Source organism: Anguilla anguilla, chromosome 4, assembly GCF_013347855.1.
Source record: "Anguilla anguilla isolate fAngAng1 chromosome 4, fAngAng1.pri, whole genome shotgun sequence".
Lineage (NCBI taxonomy): Eukaryota > Metazoa > Chordata > Actinopteri > Anguilliformes > Anguillidae > Anguilla > Anguilla anguilla.
In genome coordinates, this window is record NC_049204.1 from 42,405,556 (window position 1) to 42,421,826 (window position 16,271).

The 16,271-nt window shown below is 41.8% G+C and overlaps 1 long non-coding RNA gene across 1 annotated transcript; it reads right to left on the reverse strand.

Moving 5' to 3' along the window:
• Nucleotides 1–14,812: 14,812 nt before the first annotated feature.
• LOC118226406 lies at nt 14,813–15,443 on the reverse strand. The gene is made up of 3 exons (XR_004765037.1): nt 15,285–15,443; nt 14,962–15,025; nt 14,813–14,831 (listed from the first exon to the last, which is right to left on the reverse strand). It is a non-coding gene; the product is annotated as an uncharacterized LOC118226406 (long non-coding RNA).
• Nucleotides 15,444–16,271: the final 828 nt, after the last annotated feature.

Sequence of the window (16,271 nt, forward strand, 5' to 3'; positions counted from 1 at the left end):
GGAGCGATTTTAAAATGGCTTTTTCCTCATGATCATATACCTTCACCAAACATATCTACTGAATATCATGATGATTGTATAAAATGTTGATGACTTATGGCCAATTTTGTGCGAAGAGACGCTGTCGGATGACTTACTTGCGTCGCCATGCATGTGTCCTGGCCGCTTCCGGTAAAGGCCTTTACTATGTCGTAACACTTAGATGGCATGTCGTAACACTTAGATGGCATGTCGTAACACTTAGATGGCCCGGCGTGTATGCACAGCTGCAGTGTTTCTGCGCCGCAACTAAAAAAGGCGTCACACTAGTGTTGTCACGATACCAAAATTTTGACTTTGATACTGATACCAGGTTTAGTATTACGATACTCAATACTGAAATGATACTTGAAACTTAAACGATGCTAATTCGATACTCGGTACCTAACGATACTGAAATTACCTTAATAGATCAGAAACATAATGTCCACACGGGTTGACCTCATTTTCGAATTCATGGTTTATTAACAACCTGGTTCATTAACAACCTTTAAGTTGAAGCCTCTTCAACATATTAACACTGAACAATAGAAAAATATGTTAAATATATTTCAAAAATTAAACAGTTGTAAACTAAATAATCTTTAAAACAGGTCTTTCACCTTTAAATAGATTTAAAAACAGCATATTTTAATAACAATACAGCATCTATCTATAATAAAATATTTCCAAATTCCAAATCCAATATTGCTACTGAAGTGAACTGAGTCAAAGCTTGCGCTGTATCAAGGAGCTGAGTGCACAAGTCACCTCACTTGACAACCTTAGTTGCTAAGAAAAACACCTTTTTGCTCATGACAGCGCCACCTTTTTGCCAATTGGCTTCATATTTCCTCCCTGTCCATACAGAGTGCCCACATACATGTGTGGCGAGTTTCGAAAACATCGGCATAACGGTTATGCCAAAACAGAAAATGAGCTCTCTAGCGCTACCACTTTGCTTGATTGAGCCGAAAATGGAAGGTTAGCCTCCACTTATGTCTGCTGATGGGCCTACCAAATTTCATGGTGTTAGGAGAAACCGTTCAGAACTTACACACCTGCATGTTACAAGCCACGCCCATTTCAATATTCATTGGCTCATTTTGACCATATAAATAGCTTTATCAAAATTCTGTGAATAACTTTTGGTCAGCACTATCAGTAGATCATATGTACCGAATTTGGTGGTGATCGGATCAACGCCGTAGGACTAGTTCACAAAAGTAGGTTAATTCAAATTCAAAATGGCGGAAAATCTATTATGACACGTTAGGCAATGGAATGGTGCATTGGAATCGGCATGACCCAAGGATTCTGAGGAAACAATCACCACAACTCTAGGACAAACGGTTCAAAAGTTATAAGCAAAAATGTACCTTGAAGTTTGGCCTGTTGATTGCGCTACAGAGTTGGATGGACTGACCCGAAATTCGATGCCTGGATTCATTGGACTGTCCTTTATCAATGTGCCAAATTTCATAAAAAACCACCAATGGGGTCTATGGGCTGCCATAGACTCGCATTGCAGAAATAAATATAGCTGCGAGCAGCAATGAAGGGGCCAAGCACGAATCGGGCACCAGGCCGACAAGAAACCGGAAGATCCCCTGAAGACGACACCAGTCCATCACAGGGAGAACGGCACAACCATTCTGCAAGTTTTGTAAAGTTCTGCAAGTTTTGTAAAAACAGACCAGTCGGTTATACGGGCCGCCGTAGACTTCCATGGCAGAAAGCAATTGAAGCATTTGTCAAAAAGTTTAATTTGTGGAAGATCACAGCTCTAGGACACAAAATGTCTAATTAGCAGAAGATCTAATGGGTCCTAATTGGACGATGGGTCCTTGACGAGTTGCACATATGTGCAAAATTTCATGACTGTAGCTCAAATGGGGCCGGAGATACGCTTGATCAAGTTTATCTAAGAAAAACACCTTTTTGCTCATGACAGCGCCACCTTTTGGCCAATCGGCTTCATATTTGCTCCCTGTCCATTTGGAGTGCCCCAATACATGTGTGCCGAGTTTAGAAAACATCGGCTTAGCGGTTATGCCTAAACAGAAAATGAGCTCTCTAGCGCCACCACTTTGCTTGATCGGGCCGAAAATGGAGGGTTAGCCTCCACTCATGGCTGCCGATGTGCCTACCAAGTTTCATGGTGTTCGGAGAAACCGTCCAGAATTTACACACCTTCATGTTACAATCCACGCCATCCTCAATTTTCATTGGCTCTTTGTGGCCATATAAATAGCTTTATCAAAATTCTGTGAATTACTTTTGGTCAGCACCATCTGTAGATCATACGTGTCGAATTTGGTGGTGATCGGATCAACGCCCTAAGACTAGTTCGCAAAAGTAGGTTTTTCAAATAATTCAAAATGGCGGAAAATCTATTATGACGCATTTTAACGGCAATGGGTGCATTAGCATCGGCATGACCCAAGGATTCAGGGGAACAATCCCCACAACTCTAGGCCAAACGGTTCAAAAGTTATAAGCAAAAATGTACCTTGAAGTTTGGCCTGTTGGTGGCGCTACAGAGTTGGATGGATTGACCCCAAATTCGATGCCTGGATACATTGGACTGTCCTTTATCAATGTGCGAAATTTCATAAAAATCCACCAATGGGTTCTATGGGCTGCCATAGACTCGCATTGCAGAAATAATAATAATACTAACGATTACAATAGGTGCCCTGCACCTTCGGTGCTTGGCCCCTAATAATAATCCTAACAGATACAATAGGGTTCCACCAGCTTCGCTGCTTGGACCCCTAATAATCCTAACAAATACAATAGGGTTCCACCAGCTTCGCTGCTTGGACCCCTAATTAGACACGCCCGCGTCTGGACGACAAACGTGGCCTTGCAACCATAGAACCATACTGTCATAACATTTCAAAAAAGTTAATTGTGCAAGATACGTTTAGTGTTAAGATATTTACATAGAAAAATAGATAAAATAGATCACTAGCTAGCTTACTAGATAACAGAACTCTAGCTAGACAGATATATTACGAGATAACTAGCTAGCAAGTTAGCTGGATATACATATAGATCGATAGCTTAAGCTTGTATCATAAGCTTGCTCTCCCTAGCTTGTTTTGTCGTGTCTAGGAACCGACAGACTTCCACGCCAATCGCCAATCTGTAGAAAACAATTTCACGAGGGAAAAGACACAACAGCAGCAAGCTCTTCAGAAAGTTTTGACTTTATTGCACAGGTGCACAAAGCCGGATCAATTCAGGGGAATTGAACCTCGATTGTCAGTTTCACATACATTTTATACACAAATGTACCCCACAACTCCCCTTAACACATTTCTAAAAATACCAGCCATCTGGTCTTCTTGGCACCACAATGATTTTGATTTCCTGCTCTTGGGTCGGCCTGACCTTCTTGGCACCACAATGATTTTCTGTTCTTTAGATGATAACGTTATTGTGGAATGTTACCCCAACTTCAATGATTTTCTGTTCTTTATATGATAACATTATTGTGGAATGTTACCCCAGCTTTCCTTTAAACAAATGTTAGTCTTTATTCTGTAATGTTTCTTTAAGCATACAAGTTACAGGATTTATAGCCTCCTGTCATTTTCTACTGTATTCAGGTTACACAGGGGTCACTGTAAAGTATTAGTTTTCTAGCATGTCTATTTGGCACTAATTTTCTGCTGAGTAAGTATGGTTTTTTTTAAGCCTTCTGCGTTTGCCTTTTTTCTACAGTGGATACTGTGGTTTCTTGCGTTACCATAAGCTTTGCTGCAACTACTGATATAGAGTTATTGGATTACATATTGATTATATTAGTATATAGTTATACATGTGATATATTTTTATCATGCAGCATCGAGAGTTTGGAGGAAACAGTCTGATCAACATTGATGGGAATACCTTGACTTTAACATGTGACGTCATCACACTCATGGGGAGTCTCAAAATTCTCCTACAGTTTTCTTAAAGAAGCTTCAAAACTGCGTACAAATCTGATTTTACCAACAACATACAAATTATAAAAGTTGAGACTTTATGAGAATCAACTGAAACCCCGAAATGGTCAGAAATCGCATTTTGACATAGAACCTTGTTTATCTGAAAATGTCTCAAATGTATTAACTGAAAGAACTGGAGAGAAGTATCCCTAGAATAGCGGTTAGTGCAGTTGAACGCAGCACACAATATTTTTGGACCTTGGACCTTGGACGTATGTAGCTAGCCAATTGGAATAAAACGACACAGCATCACACCTGCTGCCGAAGCACTCTGCCTGGCTGCGAGGATGGGGAAATCCTTATGGTCATACGGTAGTAGGACAAGCCACATTGCACGCACTGAAATTAACCCAGATTTGGGAATTTTGGAGGAATTATTTTTAAAAATCAGACCCAGGGGAGACATTACAAGGGATGGGATTAACTAGTTAAACCATAATTTCTTGTGTAAAAAATTTATTGACTTTATATTTCATCAGAGAAAATTTGCCTCTTTTCAGGCTTTTCTCATTGACTTAACATTGGGTGGGCGGGGTTTCAAGTTCTTTTTGCAACCAGGCATTGCTGTTCACACAGTAGCCACTGGGGTAAAAGGCTTCACTCATAGAGGCGAGTTGTTGCCCCATCAACTTTTGCCGGAACGCAACCTGACGTCACGCTGCAACGGCCAATCACCTAAGTTGTTTAAATTACCATGTAGCATTCCACTGTTTACCGAGAAACTGTCAGATAAATTACTGACGCGATTCATTTCCTAAAATTTGATTTTATGACCGTCATGGTGATTTGATGGAACACAGAACACAGAATTTGTGTAACCTGCTAATATAAATATGGTCAATAAAGTTATTTATTTTATTTTTTATTTAACCTTTATTTACCCAGGGTAGGTTCGCTGAGCACAGATTCTCTTTTGCAGGACACTGCTTCACACTCATACACATTCACACCTGGGAGCTGCCCAGTACAACCACAATCCTCTATTGTTGGCAACTGAACAGATCCACTGGAGGTAGAGAACATCTTTAATGACCACAGTGAGTCAGGACCTCGGTTTAACATCTAATCCGAAAGACGGCATCTCCTACAGCACAGTGTCCCCATCACTGCACTGGGGCATTGGAGTTTATTTGACCAGAGGGAAGATTGCCCCCTGCTGGCCCACCAACACCACTTCCAGCAGCAACTCAGTATTCCCTGGTGGTCTCCCATACAAGTACTAACCAAGCCCACACTTGCTTAGCTTCAGCCAGTCAGCAGGAGCAGAGTGATAACTGCCAGATATGCAGTAGATACTACCAGGCGCGTAGCCAGAAATCTGATTGTGGATGGGCACAGACAAAAGACAGATGGGCACAGTCCGTATGTGTATAGCGATACAACAGCAGCAGAATAATCATATAACATAGGCTATACATAGAGCAGCTGGAATATCTGCATGCGCTCTGAACGTTCAGAGGCTGACGAAAATAATCCATAGTGGAATATATTTTGAAATATTGTGCCATATTGCACTAGTGTTATGCAGCAGACTTGCTTTCCAAAGCCATCAGAGAGAGAATAATCACAAACATTCAACGATTAGAGGGAAAAATAGTCTAACATAGTAACGTAAATAACGTTTTATTTATTTTTTAGTAGTAACGGTAATATTATTACTCAAATTAGATAGTAGTGCTGCTACCACAAAAAGTACAGTAAATATATTTTGTACAATATTTTGATCCATGACCCTACAGACACACAGCAGACACTGCAACAGCAGCATCAAATCCAATTGCAAAGCTTCAAACAAAAACTAAGCAAAATAAATATACAATGAAATAGACATTACTACAGTCTGCAATTGTAATTAGCCGACCTTTGATGATTAACCTACATCATGAGACGATGGGGCTTGCTGTTGAACACTGAAATAATGTCATTATAGTCCAGCAATTCAGTCAGTTCTCACTCAAAGGAGAGCAGGGACAAAGAGGTCAGTCTGTGTGTTGCCATTGATGCCCTGATGCCAGTTTTTATCTGATTGACAGTAGAAAACAGTCTTTCTACCGTACAACTTATTTAGGCTATAGGAGAATGGCAAATCTATTATTGGACAGGCTGCACCCTGATGCTCATAATGTTAGCCTAACGTTAACTAACTTAACGTTACAGTTTGTTTCCTGCTGCTTTGTTAATTTCATTTGAAACCCTCGTAAATGCATTTTCAAGAAAAATAACACAAACCATTAACGAACACATAGTAATCTATTTTTGTTGTTAACGTTATCTATAGAACATTGGCTATCACCCCCAAATGTATGCACACCTTTACCAGTAGCTTAACGTTAGCTATTTGAAATGTAACATGAATGATAAAAGCCTGGGAGCGTGTGCTATGCAATGGCCGTTCTGTAACCTATTCAGAATTCAATCAATCAATCAATCAATTTTTATTTGTATAGCGCTTTTAACAAAGGAGCTTTGTCACAAAGCAGCTTTACAGAGAACCAGCCCCCAAAGAGTAAGCTTAGGGCAACAGTGGCAAGGAAAAACTCCCTGACTGATAACAGGAAGAAACCTTGAGCAGAACCGGACTCAGAGGGGGAACCCATCTGCCGCGGGCAGGCACCGGTTTGTTATGGAAATGGCTTACATGAAAACAGATAAATTATAATACATAAACAGCCAATCCAGTATTAATTAAGTCCAAGCAAAGGTGACTCCGGTCACGTATAGAGATGGGCAGGAACACCAATGGGTGGCAGGGTCAGACAGGGGGACAGGCTTGGTGCTACACCTGAATCAACAGTGGCAGGAGGCAGGGGTGCCCAGCTGGTCTAGCTGGTCTAGGGCTGGAGCTCTGGGGCAGGGCGGGGTGCTCAGCAAACTTGGGCTAGAGCTCTGGGCAGGTGCCCAGAGCCGAGGAAGACCAAAAAAAACAAAAACATTGTTAGGGGGTTCAAATGGTAGATTGGCAAGCAGAGCAGAAGAGACAGAGGTGCCTGCGTGCGATAAGGAAAACCCTGGCAGAACAAGGCTATGGTAGCATAGCTAAGGGAAACAGAGGCAGGGGCCAACGCAGCCATGAGGGCAGGCTTGAGACAGTCATCACCAGACCATGACCGGTTCAGCTTAACACATCATTACCAATGATGATCCAGTGACAGCACTAACCGCTCAGTCCACCAGAGACTCTATAGCTATGCCCGCCACCCACTCCTGCCCCTCAAATATAGGAGAGGCTAAAAAGATACGTTTTGAGCCTAGCTTTAAATAAGGTGATAGTGTCTGCACCCCGAACATGGGCAGGCAACTTGTTCCACAGGAGGGGAGCACGATAGGAGAAGGCTCTACCACCTATGGTAGTTTTAGCTATTCTAGGAAGAACAAGGAGGCCTGCACCCTGCGAACAGAGCATTTGTGAGGGAATATAAGGAAGAAGTAAATCATTTAAGTACAAAGGGGCAAGCCCACGTAAGGCTTTAAATGTAAGATGTAGTATCTTATAGTATAGTCGGAATTTAACTGGCATCCAGTGAAGCGATGCTAACACTGGGCTGATGTGCTCGAATCTCCTTGTTCTAGTGAGAATACGAGCTGCTGCATTTTGAATTAGCTGGAGCATTTTCAGAGAGGAATTAGCACATCCCTCTAAAAGAGCATTGCAGTAATCTAATCTTGAAGTAACAAAGGCATGAACTAGCTTTTCTGCATCATGTAAGGACAGTATTTTCTGAATTTTAGAGATATTCCTCAAATGATAAAAAGCAACCCTAGAGATGTTTTTAATATGTATATCAAATGCAAGATCTGGACCAGAGGTGTGGGTGGGGTTGAGGACGAAGAAGGTGTGAGTGGCCACAAAATCCTACATACTATAATATACCTATAATAATTTTTAAAATTGGTACAAAAGTTTAGTTTGAATTTATTAATTTATTTTAGTAAAGTTACAGGTTTTAATTTCCACAATATTATATGCTCAAAAATAAAGCTCTTGAAAGTGTGTCACAGGTACATTAGCTTGTACAGACCTGTAATTTTCACTAAATAATACACAGTTATGGCTAACACAGACCATAGCAGGTAAAATAAAAAATATAAATCACAAAGGTGGTTCTTCTTGGTTTGTTCAAGTTCCACGATTTATGTGTAAGCTTCCAAATTTCTTACCACTTCATAATAGGAAGCTGGCAGCCCAGGAATGCTCTGCACATTCTGGGAAGAAATCAGAGGTGCAAGGTCAATTTACTCAGACAAATCCAGTTGATCTGCGCTGAAACACAGTGCAGGGAGGGGGCAATGGGGCAGAAAATGGCCTATATGACAAATTTTGTCCTCTGCTTGGAAAACTAACCCCTTGCCATGAGTAGCCCTATGTAGTTAGTGGCACACCTGGAGAGCGTTATGACTGAGGGTCGAGGAGGGAGGGGTGGTTAAAATGTATAGGTCTAGGAAGCTCTTAAAGTGTATGAGCTCTTACTTTATCACCATGAGATATTCTTTGGTATGGTATTGCCTCCAGTCACATGGGGAGCAAGAGGCTGTGGGGTAGCTCCACTCATCCAAGTCAGAGTGGATCAGAGCAGGCATTCCAGGGGACAGGTCTCTTTTGCTCACTGTCAATTAGTTAAAAACAATAGGCAACACACTAAATGGACTGCATTTATATAGCGCTTTTATCCAAAGCGCTTTACAATTGATGCCTCTCATTCACCCATTCACACACACACGCGCACACACCAACGGTGAAAGGCTGCCATGCAAGGTACCAATCAGCTTGTTGGGAGCAATTAGGGGTTAGGTGTCTTGCTCAGGGACACTTCGACAGGCCCAGGGCGGGGGATTGAACCGGCAACCCTCCTGACTGCCAGACAACCGCTCTTACCTCCTGAGCTATGTCGCCCCATATTCTTTTGGGTTTTGTTGGTGGCCATTTTACTACCTGGTCAAGTGCAGAGCTTCAAAGCAACACCCCCATGCTTCATCGTCATTACTATATGCTGATGAGACCAAGCTGTTTACTCTGTGCTGGTATGGTGTGGTTAGGGCCCAATGAGTGGGCAGCGCGGTATTCCTCTCTCTTCGTGTAGGGACAGCCTTCTATCAACCTGTTTGGTGATAGGTAATTTCCCTTTACGAGCCTGACCGATCAGCAGGGCAAACAGTGATATGAAGCACACACAATGTGCCCAAGGGAGCAACTGTAAGCGCCCCACTCTCCCTTAGAGGCTGAGGCAGACAGTGGATTGGCTGGGATCCATAAATACGAGGAAGGGAGGAATCCATGAGGAGGACAAAAAGAGAGACAGACATCTGCATGTGAAACTTCATGTCGCTCCAAGCCACACAAACTGAGTAGTAAAGGTGTAATTGCCGTGTAATTAGGCTGTCTTTATCTAAGTTACTGCCTCACCGCCTCCACACAGCAGTGTCAGTGTGCTGTTGCAGGACTTTCACAGAAGGGTCATGGCGGGACGGACCAAAACCAAGGGTGGTGAAACTAGGGCGGGGTATCTCGTGTGTAGGCGTGTGCAGGTTGGGAGTCAAATGGCCAGGAGGCCCAGGGGCTGCGCGCATAAACAAAGCTGTAACGTTTGGCCTGGCTGTGGTCTGGAACCAGTGCAAATTGTTTCCAGAGACTTCAGAGAAAGAAAGGGAAGGAGGGAGGCACACCTGCAAATCCCACAGGCGCCACCCACATTTCCTCTCCAAGTGCATGTTTGGCCTCGCCTATATCTGTGCTCAGAGACACCACGTAACACTACTCACCTCATCTGCCCCTCAGCCTATATGTGTGGTCTCAGATACAAATCGAAATTGAGCCCATGCTGCTGGACGGGAACCACTCAGATAAAGGCTGCAAACAGCAACATTCCACCTGAGATTCAAGCCAATATTCTTCAGGTTACCATCCTGTGATTTGATCCCTACAGTTTCTGCAGCCACCCCCACCCAAAAAACAATGTTCAAAGAAATCCTGCTGTGAGTGCGTGAGTGATTGGTCATGAACGTTCCCCCATAATGGGCTGGATGTGACACATTCAGGTGAGGTACAGGGAGCTACCTGGCTGTGAATCATGATGTGTGTTTTGGAGTCAAAGGCTGGGTCAAATCCCCCTCCACACGCACCATGCCCTCTCTCTGGCCTCTGGGGGGGAGGGCCAGAGAAATGACACAGTTTCCATTTAAGACATATTTGTAAAACAGCAGGGGGAAAAAATTAATAAAAGAAAAACAATTCTCTTATCCCACAGATCTTAAGCTGCATTGGCTGTTCGTACAGCTAGGAGAGCAGCTGGGAGAGCAGCTGTGCTCATAGCATCACCTTGAAGTCTCTTTCTCTTTCCATCCCCCACCCTGCACAATCTCTGTCTCCCTCTCCCTCCCTCCCACTCCTCACTGCTCTTAATCACTGCAGCTCCTCACTGCTCTTAATCACTGCAGCTACTCACTACCTTAATCACTGCAGCTCCTCACTGCCTTAATCACTGCAGGCCCTCACTGCTTTTAATCATTGTGTTCTATTTACTGATTTTTTTCCCCCGAGACTCTTTGCCTGGGTCAAATACAGTGCCCTCCAAAAGTATGTTCATCGTAGGGAACATGTCATTTTTGCTATACTCTTAAGGATTTTGGATTTGACATCAAAAGATGAATATGATACAAATGTACAGACAATCAGTATTTTAATTTGTATGGTATTTGCATGCATTCATGTTCACATGCATTCACCTGTTTACAGAATCAGATGTTTTTGTGTTGAGTCCCCCGATTTTTCACCTGTGGAAAAAGTACTTTAATGGATCACAGACAGGTGTTAACTGTTGCTGAGGTGTTTCCTTTTGCAGGGACTCTTGATTGAGCATTGAGTGTCTAGTCTTGGTTTTAGATTTTGTTTTCTTCTGTGGAGATTACATTTGGAGTCAGAATACATACACCATTATGTACACCAGAGAACTGATTATGGCTGAAAAACAACTAATCTTTCAGATCAGATAACAGAAGGATAGCACTGAAACTGTGTTTATTAAATACAGCTGTTTGGAAAATATTCTTTTTTTTTTTTCATTAAGTAAGCAAAAACAAACAAAACAAAAGGGCAAAGGAGGTAACAAAGTCATACAATAAAATGACCTAATCAAACCAGAACAAAACAGTAGGGAGAGTGCATGAGGACAACAAAATAAAAAAATTAAAAAAAAGAAAGAGGGAAGTGATAGATTAGAGAATGCTGGGAGGGGTCTGAATGAGTATATGTTTGTTGGGTGTAGGTGTGTGATGCCTGTGTGTGTGCAAGTGTATGTCAGATTCTAAATTTGGTAGGGATTGTGGTGTAGGTATAATGGTGGATATGTGTATGTGAGTGACGGTGAGCATGTTTATTGTGGATGGTGGACAGTCAAAAAGGGGTGATGAGTGAAGTCAGTGCGGGAATTAAGAATGTAGGGTATTAATGAATGGATTCCAGATTATGTCACAGTCAGCGGTTTGTTTTTTAATGGAGGCAGATCATTTTTCCATTGATATGTATTCGATTAGTAGATTTTTCCAAAGTGCAATATTGATTTTTTTCCTTGATTTCCAGTTCATGAGGATAGTTTTCTTGGCAATGATTAGGGCTATGGGGAGTATTCTACTGGATGTTGTTTAGGTTGTTGTTGGATATGTCTCCTAGTAAGCAGAGTGGAGGGGATAGTGGGATGTGGCAGCCTAAAAGAAGAGAGAGGTTGTCAGTGATGTCCCGCCAGAATTGTTTGATTGGTGTGCAGTCCCATGTGGCATGCATATAGCCGTCTGTGGTGTTCTGTGTGCAGTGCAGACAAATTTCAGAATCTATAAAGCCCATTTTAAACATCCTTTTCCCTGTGTAATGTACTCTATGAATAATCTTGTATTTTATGAGTTGTATGTTTGTGTTGGTGGATATAGAGAAGATGTTTTTACAGATTTGAGTCCAGAAGTCGGCACCTGGGATGATCTGTAGGTCTTGTTCCCATTTATTTGAAGGGATGGATATTGTTAAATCGGATGTGGAAATTGTCTTGTAGAATTTGGATAGTAGTTTTTTATTAGTAGTGAGGGGGTTGTTTTTTTGTCACAGAATAGTTTGCCATCAATGTATAACTTGTCGACTGAAATGACTGCTTTTTTTCCTTCTTGCATATTCTGTTTTCTGATTGGGAGTAGTATTTTGCGTCTGTCCATGATTTCTCGGGGGAATTGGTCATTAAGTCCATAGTCCATGCCTTTCAGTTGTCTGCCGTGACGTTGTACCAGTTGTTTTTGTTTGAAATGTTCAAATTTTGCTACTATGGGTCGTGGGCGTTTGTTTGCGGGGTTTTTTGCTCCTATGCGGTGTACTCGGTGGAATGTAGTGCCGCTTACTGTGTCCGGGGATATTTTGAGGTGAGTAATCATAAATTCCTGTATTAATTGTTCTGGATTGTCGTTATGCATTTGCTCTGGGATACCGGAAAAAACGAGGTTGTCTCTCATGCTGCGTGATTGTAGATCGAGTATGGTTTCTTTCATGTCCTTGTTTTCTTTAGTAAAAGAGGCGAACTGGGTTGTGAGGGAGGTGACGGAGTGTTGGAGGGATTTATTTTCTTCAGCCAGTGTAGTAATTTGTTCTTGGCTGAATTCCAGGCTGTAGCGTAGCTGCTGGAATTCCTTATGAAGCACTTCGATAAGCGCAATCCTTGCATCCAGTCCAGAGAGTTTATTGTCAATTGAAAGTCAAATGTCACTGATCTCGGTACAGCATGAATTGCTCGGAGAGCTATGAATGGAGTCGGATGGCCGGCATCTCTTGGACGTTAGTGTGGAGGCGGAATTGTCCTTCTCTCTGGCTTTTTTTGGTGTCGCTCATGGTGCAGAGTCGGTTGTAATATTGATCGATGTAGTCCTCAAGGTCTTCCAGATCGAACGGTTGAATTATTCCAAATATTAGGGTAATAAAAAAGGGTATATTTCATGGGAGAAATTAGTTGTTGTTTGCAATCTAGCAGCTGGGGGCTGCCATCATGAATCTCGCACCGGTCTCGTCAGATCTCGCGGTCACAGACGCATCCCCCCTCCGCAGCCGCCATGATCTGCTTCTTTTGTTCTTCGTGTGTCCTCGTTCTTCGTGTGTCCTCTCTGTGTTTCTATAATGGTGTGGGGGTGTTGGAGAACCAGAAGCGACTAATATAGGGGAACGAAAAGCTAACGCTACAGGAAGCGTTAACCACTAAGTCCCGAAGGACAAAGGAAAAGGAACACCCGAAAGTAAAACACAAAAAAAATAAGATCCTTGGGAGAGCAACTCCCGCACACAAAGGATCATAAACAACAAAAAAAACACGGAGTAAAAAGACACTCCGAAGGACCACCTTGTCCAGCCGTAAAACTGGCTCGCGAAACCAAAAACGACCCGTGAAAACCAGGGCGAAAAAGAAGGGGACCAGTGGTACAGAGGCGAAGCTCTGGTACCAAACCCAAAACTGGTCTTAAAAGAAAACAGACAACTGAGTAGCAAAAATTACTCAGCGAAAAGAAAAACCTGAGACGCAGCTCAGAAAAACACAAACAAAATACATTACCAGGGACAACGTCCCAGTACCCAACGGCTCACACGAGCTCAAAATAAAAGTACAAATACTCTTAAGGCGTCAGAATGCGCTCACTGCGCTAAGAGACTGAATCGCCTTAAAAGAGGACACAGAACCAACCACAAACACAATTCTATACACCGTCCACCGAGCACCTATACCTATACCGTACCGGCTTTGTGATAAAGGGGTTTTACACAGAAGCGCTGATAGCTGTTCTGTCAGTGCTTATAAAGGCACCTCCCCAGGTGAAAATAATTGGGAATCAGACACCTGGAACAAATTAAGAAATTCTCAAAGGCCGGGTGCCTTCTAGTGGCAGCACAAGGCCACTACACCCCAGAACCATGACAGTTTCTTTCTTGAAAATCTTCAACAAAAAAGAAACCACTAGTGGAATCAGAAACAAACACTCTACAGGTTGGCAAAGGAAGACAACAGAGGGCAAGGGTGAAAATATCCCAAGCCACTTTGACTTTGAGAGCAGAATTATAGAGGTTACACTGCAAGATGCAAACATCTCATTCGCAGAAAGAATCAAAACACAAACAGTACAGACATGAGCCATTAGAGTTCTGAAACAACGTATGGACAGATGACACCAAAATAAACCTTTACCAAAGCAATAAGACTACCAAAAGTGTGGAGAAAGACAGGAACCAAAGCACCCCCCTCATCTTTGAAATATGAGATAGTGTTATGACATGTATGGCTGCTTCTGGAACAGGCTCACTAATATTTAATACACTTTATTTATGATGCAACAGAGTATGGCAGCAGTAGGATAAATTCAGAAGTTTACTGACAGATTTTGTCCAGCTATGTACAAAGAAATTCTTCCAAACTCCAAATTGACTGGCACTTGATTCTGCAGCAAGACAATGACCCCTGAAAATGTTTGTGCAACCAAGGTATTTATCAAAGGGGAAAAGTAGAAAATTTTGGACTGGCCAGAACAGTCACCTGCCTTAAATCCAGTTGAGCGTGCATTTTACATGCTGAAGAGGAGAATGAAGACAGAAAACCCCTGAAACAAAGATCAATTGAAAGCAGGTGCAGAGGCCTGGAAAGGCATTTCCAAAGAAGATACCAAATGTATGGTGATATTAGCGGACCAAATGTTTGGTGATATTAGTGTGTCATAGATTTGGGGGCTATGCAACTGTAACAGGCGTGATCTTGCGTTGTGTTGTGTAAAAGCACCACAAACCAGGATTCCCAGTTGAGCTGATTTATTCTGATAATAGACAAACAGTGCGATCACTGGACTGTTCTTAACATGTATCTTCAGCAATGGTGATCGCTTGCATGGGCAAGTTAAACTCGGCAGTATAACCAACAATATCAATTACAGCATACATATGTACCTGATAATAGACAAACAGTGCGATCACTGGACTGTTCTCAACATGTATCTTCAGCAATGGTGATCTAAAAATGTAGAAACCCTCATGTTACCACACACACACGCGGCCTGGTAAGTGGCTAACTTAGCTAGCAACATAGCCTACATGCCGTTCGCTGCAGTTCGTAGAACAGATATAGTGGATATACAAATCTACAAATGCACAAAAGCCTTTGTCCATATCTAAACTCCTTTAGGTACATATGCATTGATATAACGATATAATTGTGAACAAATATGAACAATCTCTTAAAATAATTGGCACAATGTTAAAACGTGACCTACCGCTTGCATGGGCAAGTTAAACTGGGAAGAACGTAACGTGCGTCATTCCCTTAAAGGCAACTACACAAGTATTTTAAAGTGACAGAACACTAGACCCAAAATACACACATACACCTCTGGTACAATGGCAAGTGTAATCATTATTAACCATGTTACACAACCAAACATTAGACTTTATTGTTTTGATTTACTTTGTAGTTCATTTGCTAACATTGCACAGCTGTTTCTGTAAATGGTAAAACATGGTTAAACATATATGCATGTAAAAAATAGTAAAACATATACAGTATGCATGTAAATGCCATGAAATGAAAGCTGTTCATCTTTACTTTAACTGTCCTTTGTCTCATATTTATCTATTGATCACTAATCCAAATGCCTTGAGTATATAGAAAAAATGAAAAAATCTGCTATACAGTGGAGGGCATGGTATGCCCTGGACATTACTGAGTATTACAAACTACTCAGTTTATATTAGCTTTGTTTCAGCTACAAACATGTCAGACATGTAATTCACCATTTGATTGTTCTCACCAATAGGAAGCTCCAAAGTACTTGGCCAGCATAGCCTGGAGATAAGACAGAGCAGGTGTGATTTATACAGTATATTAAAAAATCCACCATAATGAAGGCAAGGGGGCATCATGTTTATATGTGAAAAAATGAAATGAAACAAGATTTTCATGCAGTGGATTATTGATTTTTATTTAATTATTTTTCATCATTACCTTATTACATTTAAAGAATGCATACAGACAAAAAGATATAATCAAATACAGATGATAGCCAATAGTAACAGAAAACAAGAACCAAATGTACGCTGGTTTAATCAATTATTATTGCATACATCTCTCAGAAGTGTCATTCCTCTTTTACTGGAAGTTTAATGGGTGAATTTGACCCAAATCAAACATGAGAGTTAATCACTGCAGCTCCTCACTGATCTTCAGCTCCTCTCTGCTCTACAGCTCCTCGGTGCTAGTGCCT